We start from the raw sequence: 9179 nt of genomic DNA on the forward strand, positions 1-9179 counted from the left end.
TAGTCGATCTAAGAGTATTGTGTGATCTATAGTATCGAACGCAGCACTAAGATCAGGTAAAACTAGTATTGAGATACAGCCTTGGTCAGAAGCTAAAAGTAAATCATTTGTGATTTTAACGAGCGCAGTTTCAGTGCTATGATGCGGTCTGAATCCAGACTGAAACTTTTCATAGATATCATTTTGTTGCAAGGAAGAGCCCAGTTGAGCGGACACCACTTTTTCTAATATTTTAGACATAAATGGAAGATTTGAAATGGGTCTATAATTTGCTAGATTATTATTATCTAATTGTGGTTTCTTAATGAGAGGTTTTATAACTGCCAGTTTAAATGTTCTTGGAACATGACCTAGAGATAAAGACGAGTTAATAATATTGAGGAGAGGATCTTCCACTACAGGTAACACTTCTTTCAGTAGTTTAGTTGGTATAGGATCTAATAAACATGTTGTTGTTTTAGATGAAGTGATAAGTTTATTTAACTCTTTTTGTTCTATAGTTGTAAAGCACTGTAATTGTTCTTTCGGGGTGATAATTGAAGCTGAATTACAATTGTGGTTCTGATGCTTTCTATTTTCTCAGTGAAGAAGTTCATGAAATCATTACTACTGAACTGTAACGGGATATTTTGTTCGGGTGACGTCTGTTTATTTGTTAGTCTAGCCACGGTGTTAAATAAAAACCTTGGATCCTATACCCTATCGACATCTAGTGTGTATATATCTATGCACCAGTCTGCGTACACGTCAGATCAGATCACTCGGACATGTCTGCGTATAAGAGGTAAAAACTATATAAATACTGTTCGTTTTCTCACACAAACCGCTCGTTTCGTGTCTTAGGCCATCAATGTGTACTTACGATGGGGAATTGTTTAATTTGGTCAGCTTCTTGTAGGTTTAAGTTTATTAAGCAATGTGGGCGCTCAGTTTTTTCCATCATTTGGCCAAAATCTCATGTTATTAAAGACAAAGTGAGACACACAGGCTATTTAAGAATATTTAGTACTTGCTATGCAGGGCTGCCAACTTTTGAGTTTAGCTTGGAGTGAGATTTTTGTTGGGGGGTGGGGGTGGGTGGGTTGAGAGGATATGTAAAAATAAATATTGCATCACAATAAGGGCGCTTTCACACTGGCAGTTTAGTGTGGACCTGGAGGAGGTGGTCTGAGCTCGGTTGCTCCCGAACCGTGGCGCGGTTCGCGTTAATGTGCAAGCAACACGGACTCAGGTGCGTGCTTGTTCAGGAAGTATAGTATCCCGCGCATGCGTATCACTGTCGCATCAGTGAAAAATCTTCTGCGAGCAGCAGAAACACGGCGTCCCCTGGATATGTGCTGAATTACACCATGTAATGAACATAAACGTAGTTGTCTCTCACTATGTTGTGCATAATAGCACCAAAAAAAACAGACAAATTACAGCTATGCTCAGTCGAGTTGTATTCTCCATGCGTTTTCCGTGTGCTTTTGCGATGACGTAAGATCACTGCAAACGCACCTAGGTTCGATACAACTAATTGAGTGTGAAACCAGACCAACGCTGCGGGGGGCGCCGGGAACTAGCGCACTCGGGTTCGGACCGCAGCAAACGAACCCAGTGGAAAAATGCCCTAAGTGTAATTGTGATTGTCAAAACATTTGGTAACTAAATAGAATTTTATGAAGTTTAGTGACAACATTTTACAATGTTTACATTGTACAATGACTGGTAGGATACAGTTTTTATTATTGCTTGACAAAAATTTCAAGATTTCAATTCCATTCTTGTGATTTGATTCCGATTTTGATTCAATATTGACTACTTTGGATACATGTTTATTTTAAATTTTATTTAAAAAAATAATCTCACCTAATGCTGTAAACATAGAGGGCCCAATCTGCTGGTATTATTAAAGGTTAAAAATAACAAATGAAATTAAATATAATGCCGTTTTTGTTATAATAACAATTATTTAATGACATAAGTAAAAATATAATAAATGTGTAATATAGTGCTCAGCAAAATCTCCTCTCTAGCTATTTTTTCTATTCAATTAACATGCTATGGTCATTAAATGGCTTTCCTGAGGTAAATGTAACGTTATGTGACATAATTGTTCTCCTGCTATAATATATTGACCTCTTTCCGTGGTTGAAAAACACGAATTGGTCGATATTATGTATACTTTCAGTAAGTTGTACTGCATCTTTAAATAAAAAAGTAACAGATGATGGGTTCACGTGCACTTGAACTGAGGCGCTCAGCGATCTGTCACGTCACAAGCGCCAAATGTATTTTTGTCTGAATTTCGTAATAAAATTGACGGAATCTAAGAGCTGATAATTAGTTTAATATTAAAAGTGCCTCTTTGCTCCGCAATTTTTCTGTGCGCGAGAAAATGGATGTGTGGTGTGAGAGCGTGTGAAAAATGTCAATTGCGTGAGTCTCACGCTCAATGCGTGAGAGTTGGCAGCCCTGGCTATGACTCAACGACAAATGCTAAACTCTCCGCTCCTCAAATGCACAGAACCTTAACACGTTTATATAGTGTTTATTGAGTAAAGAAAACACTGTACATATTCAAACAACCAGTTCTTTATTTAACCTAACACTGCAAACAAGCAGAGATGTATGTTGTATGCTGCACTTCTTTCAAGCATGAGTTAGGTTTAGTCACAAGCTCTTTTTAATGTTTTATTTGCAAAACCTACGGACAGAAGTAAAGGGTGATCAATAGTAATGAATTATGAAAAAAAAAAAAAAAAATAGCATGTGCGTTCTGTGATTCTTACGCATTCATGTCAGTGAGCACCTAGGAAACTTTTAATCGGTGCTATCTAAATTTTTATATTGGCCACCAAACCATCGATATTACCTGAGAAGTTCAAGTTATCACGCAAGAAATCCGCGCTCATTCAAGGACGTGCATTTATTGCATGGATTGAGAAAGAACATTCTGTAGGCTAGACTGAAATGAATGTGCATCGTTCAGTTGAATGATAGTTAACCCACAGTTTATCTAACCCACGGCAAATCATAAATAATGATTTGACAATTAATCACTAATTTTAGCTAATTAGGTGAATAATTGTGTGATGTTTCTGAACGTTTATACCACATCTTTAAGTAACCATAACAATGCAACATTAATAGTAATATCATTTATAATAATATTTAAAAATTCATCAAATTATGCCATATGGCTAGCCTGGATGCAAGCCGAACTTAGCCCCGCCCACACATTTTTAGGTCGGGAAGTTCGGTCTGGACTCATTCCGTTGAGGAGCTATTATGCCTGAACAAAAATTGTTCGGACCAATCAAATTGTCAGGGCGGGCTTTATACGATGATGGACAGATGAGCGATGTAACGTAATCATCCACGTCACCAACGAGCGCTTGGGTTGAATTCGTTTACAACAAAGATGACTCTCGCTGGAGAATTGTTATTTCACGAGTTCACACTTACAAATAAGTCAGATAGAATAAATGCATATTTGGTATGCTGTCCGAGGAGAGGCTCCGGGCTCGGTATTCGGCCCAAACCCAAAGTAGGCTACTCCCCCCGTATTCCTGGCTGTGAAAGAACAAGCCGAGAGTGAGTGGAGGGATGCTGAAAACTGTCAAGGAATGTTAGGCGAGTTGACAAAGTGAATAAATATATGCTTCCTCTCATGCTGATAGTGTAGACCAGACGGTCATTGTTTGATGGCAAGTTGATTGGATTGATTATTTGAACGTGCTCCTCCCGAACTTTGTCTATAAAACATTATGTGTAGATTCCGCCATCACGTCTGTTAAGATATCGACAGCGCATTGATTTTAAAAGAGGAACAGAGAACCACGATCAAGACATTTGTCGATCGGAAACATGAATGAAAAACATACGTCACTTACTCCGTTGCTCTGATTGGTTATAGGTCTATCCAATTGAGTGCAGAGGCATTTTCCTTCCTGGTTCGGTTGAAACACGCCCCATAATGAAAGCCCAATGGAGCAGTATCAGACTCACATTCTGACTAGAATCTGAGTATGACGACGTCAGGCTACCATATGGCAGTAGATCTGGTCTTAAATAGATATTAATATTGGTAAAATAAAAATGATATCAAATTAAAAAGTCAATCTCAATCTTTAAGTATACAGAAACCTAAGTCTGGGCAAAACTATCCATATAGCCAAGCCAGGACAGCATCGAAGCCCCAAACAAAACCATATCTCAAACATCTGACCATCAAATACTGCTGATCAACACTAATGCTTGTATCTCTATATTTGGTCATTTAAAAAAAAAAATTTTTTTTTTAAATCAATCCTATGAGCAGTTAAGTTAAATTGCAAACGACTCACCATAGCAGATAAATGGCAATTTTTCCAGACACTCCACGTCGTTCCAGGATCCATCAGAATATATGACCACACAAAGCTGGTTGCCACCATCATTGTTCGGCTGTAAGCTACCCCAAAATCTGAACTCAGATTTGCTCTGATCGGACCAGATCCAGGGAGAAGTCACTGTCTTCCGATAGAGTCCAATTCACGTTTTCTTTAAAGTTGGGGAAAGTTAACAGCTCAGCAAGTTCCGCCTGGTCATCAATAGTGGCGAGATCAGTGTGTTTCTGTCTGCAGTACGTCTGTGCATCTGACCAGCTCATACTCTCAGGAATAATGTAAAATACACGAGAATTCACAGCGGAGCTCAGAGCTGTGGAGAGACATTAACCCGTCACACGGCATTTATGTCTTACGTGAATGTTAACAGTTGAGAAAGAAAACGCACGAGTATATTAGATATGTGCAGTCGGTCTTAAAGTGACAGCAGCCTAATAAACCTGCTGTCGTTATTAATGTCAAATGACAAAAAAGGGAGAAAATCTCTCACTGCTATCACTTTTGTAACTTTAACAAGAATAAATGTATATTTAATTTACACAGTGAAGACCATGCAGTGTTTTTATACATTTGATTACTTTATGCAATTTATGTAGCAACCTATTTGTTCTATTGTAGTTTGTTTTCCTATATACTTGTAATTAATTTCTTTATTCATGGTTTACTTGTCTTCCGTAAGCTTGAGTTTATACTTAGGCTAGTAGTTTTTGTGATATTGAAAATGGTGATAAGAATTACGAAATTTCAATGGTTTAAAAAAATTTGATATCATAAAAACCTTATTTAAAGTAAAAATAACTATATTGTGATATATATTGTTATCGTGAAATAAAATACCTCGTATCTTGGTATAAGATTTTGTCATATTGCCCACCCACATCAAGCCCAAGGGTAAATATTTTGAGTCAAAAGGGTTCATTGACAAAAAAAAAATGGGAATCCCTGCATAACCCATTATTTAATTTCTTGAAAATCATATTCATACTCATGTAAGATGCAGATTCAATATCATAAACTCACCTGACAAAAGCACAAAAAATCCTCATCATGACGACAAGCCAACAGATAATCACACTGATGCACAACTGAACTGCTCTTTTCAGGGACGAGAAAGGTTGTGTGGGATTCGTCCACTTTGTAAAGCCTGTGATGCTCTGTTTGGAAACTTTTTACGTGAAGCGCCTGTAGTCATTCATATTTTGCATTGAAAATAACATTCAAAGAGTGTCAGCAGAGATTTCCATTCCTATGACACCCGCGCTGTGTCTGGCTAATGATAACAGATGAACTTTCCCTGACAACTAACAACCCTTCAGTCACCAAATGCAAAATATGGTAAAAACAAGACTTGAATGTGGCAAAGCGGGCGTGAACTGACTCAAATTGATATGATTTCCGACTACGCCACCTGGGGAATTTCACCCCAAGAATTAAACACAACCTCTAAAGGCACGCACAGGTCCTAATCACCGTTGGAGTCAGAGACATAAGTAATCGTACAAAAGTATTTTATTTAAGCAGCATTCATAGTTAAAAGAGGCATTGACCAGCAATCACACTCATCTCAATTGTTAAGTTCACTCATTGGGGGCAAAGAACCCAGGCTTACCACAGGGGCAGTCTCAGAATATCACCCTTAATGAAAGATCACTCAAATCACAGTGCACACACACTAGGGCTACGTTCACACTGCAGGCTGAAACGACCCAATTCCGATTTTTTTGCCCCTATGCGACCTGTATCTGATCTTTTCATGACAGATCCGATCTTTTCAAATGCGACCCAGGCCACTTGGGTATGTGGTCCCAAATCCGATACATATCCGATCTTTTCAAATGCGACTTCAGTCTGAACGGCCAGGTCGCATTTATCCGACCCGCACGTCATTGATACGCGAAAAACGTCATAATCCTGCGTTGAAGTAGTCGTCGGTTTGAAAACGGACTGCATATTCGTCGAGCTGAGGTAAATCTGCCGAACGGGTCGACCTCGACGAGCCTGTTAATTAAAAAAAAAAAAAAAAAAGCCCACGGCCAATATATATATACGTTATGTAAACTTATTTGTGCTGAATCTGATATTAGATAGGTCAGCGGCTGCTGTCTGGCTCTTGTGTAACGGTCGCTGCGCGCGCTCGTGTGTGTGTGTGTGTGTGTGTGTGTGTGTGTGTGTGTGAGAGAGAATCACAGTTAAAGTTTAGCTACTTCCGCAAACAACAAGTGACGTCGTTGACCGTTGAGTACTCTTCTGCGCATGCGGGTCACTTCTGGGTCATTTCACGTTCACACAGGAGATCACAAAAGGTCGCATTTAATTGGAAATGTGAACGGCCTTGCAAAAAAATCGAATTTTTTCAAAAAATCGGAATTGAGCATTAAGCCCTGCAGTGTGAACGTAGCCTAGCACACACACAGCGACTAAGGTCAGAGAAGACCACGACACACAGTGAAGGATGCCACCACCAGAAGGTCACTCGTCTGCCCCCGGGTGCCCAGGTCCTGCCAACAAAGAAAGAAAAAGACGTTAAGATAGAACAGAGATATGCATAAACAAATAATAATACAATATAAAGAGCAACTCAATACAGTTCCAGGAAGAAACCAACTACTCGGTTCCGCCCGGATCGTCACAAATCAAGATAAGATCAAAAACAACAAAAGAAAGCATGAACTCAAAATTTAAACAAATGATTAAATAAACTGGCAGTATAGCTCGACCGTAGAAATGGTTAGATCAGGGGTCGGCAACCTAAGGCACGCGTGCCAACACTGGCACGCGGAGGGTTAATCTCTGGCACACAAGCAAATGCGAGAGAAGTGTATGTATTTTATGCCGGTCAAATGCACTCGGTCTCCCCATGATTAACATCGCGCAACATCAGCATCACACGCGCACACGGAACGCACATGTAGGAAACCGCATGAATTACGGCCGTTTCACGCATATTTTTTTCGGCGTGCATGTTAATCAATGAGTGCATTCACACTGGGAGCAGGAGCAGCGCGTGAGCGCCCAACAGGAGCGTCGCGTGAGCAGTAGTGAAGCGGGGGTTTCGCCGAGTCTATTTTGTCTGCGTTGCTCACGCTCCATTAACCATGCAATGCTCCTGGGTTCTGCTTGCCTCTTAATATGTTAACATTGTATGCACAGTCTTATCTTTGACGCTCACATTCAATGTAAACGTGCGTGCAGCTCCGTCGATGGACGGCAGGCGCGGATCATCATCTCCCCCACGTCTCCACCTCGTGTCGAGCAGGCTGAGTTCTCACTGTAACCCCCTCCAGTCAACGGACACGGACACAAGGCGTTCTCTTTTACGGGCATTTATTGGTCAAACCATGTCATCCTTAATGCCATCAAACATGCCGTGAGAACTAAATAAAACATAAAAATCACATAAGTTACAGAAATAAGAATATTCTCACAGAGAATAGCACATTAAATAAATAAACAACACAACGTTAGATAGACTGTTAATAAACCGTCACACAGTTATGCTTTACATTGATAATTACACATTGAAAGAACTATGCATACCTCATTGACCGCGTTAACTCCAGGGAGTGAAAAACAGGTAACAAAGGCAACTTCTCTTCTGTGCGTCTCTCGATAAACTTACAAATGTAATGACATTACCAAAAACTTAACGAGCCGCAGATAGCTCGGCTTGCGCTACATGCTCCGATGCTGGTGTGACATCAATAAAGGTCTGAACCAAACGAACCTCAGAACAATAGTTCCGCTATACAAGCCTACATAAACAAGTCAGCTTGTTCACATATTTCAAAGTAAAAGAAATGCAGATAAATATAAATATATTATGATATATTTAAACATGGTAACTTATTAAATTAAAACTATTCTTTAATGGAACTTAAATTATGCAACTGTCTCTGCTGGCAGCTACAGGTATGTGCAATCCCCTGGGATCAAACCCACAACCTTGCGTTGTTAATGCAATGCTCTTACCACTGAGCTACAGGAAAGACCCCTTCCCTTGCCTTGCCTAATCGGATTGCTATTCGATTGCTCCTGTCTGCCTCGTTGCTTCTGCTGCTGTTTGCGTTGGTGTGCGTCTGAAAAGCTTTGTATATCTTTCTGTTTTGAAACATTATTTACTATCATTCCTTGTTGTTTATACTGCTAAATATAACTTACTCAACATCACACATTAACCTGACATAGCTAGCTTCAAACTAAATCGTTACTGCTAGCACAACACGCTAGTAATTCACTAGCCTGTTAGCGTGCCATCCGCGCGCTCTTTATTTATTTAGTTTTCTCGCGCCTTTTACGAGTCCATCAAACAACTTAGGTGAGTAGGATCAGTCAACAAACACGGTAAGTCATGTCATCTTCTCCTCTTATTGTTACTTGCACCTCATGCAACATGTTTAGCATATCCTCTGTCAGCACAGGATTTACATGTGATAAATGCAGGGAGATAGTAAAGCTGACAGGGAAGATTTCAGAACTAGAGACACGCATCCAAACTTTAATCGAGGATAGTAAGAGTGCAAGGGCTTTAGATACTGCTTTGGATGCGACTAGCTTAGTGAACTCTGTACATTGTTCGGTTCCGGCTGAAGTAGAGCCCGTGCAGCAGTGCAACTGGGTGACGGTGAGACGCTGTAGTCGCGGGACAAAACATCGCTCTTCCGTTCCGATAACAACATTAAACAGGTTCTCCGCACTCAGTGAAACACCCACTGAAAATACTGTTGATTGTGCCCTAGTTATTGGCGATTCTATTACACGGAACGTGAAAATAGAGACACCAGCCACCATAGTCACATGTTTGCCGGG

This window comes from Leuciscus leuciscus (genome assembly GCF_965113295.1).
Source record: "Leuciscus leuciscus genome assembly, chromosome: 2".
Classification (NCBI taxonomy): domain Eukaryota; kingdom Metazoa; phylum Chordata; class Actinopteri; order Cypriniformes; family Leuciscidae; genus Leuciscus; species Leuciscus leuciscus.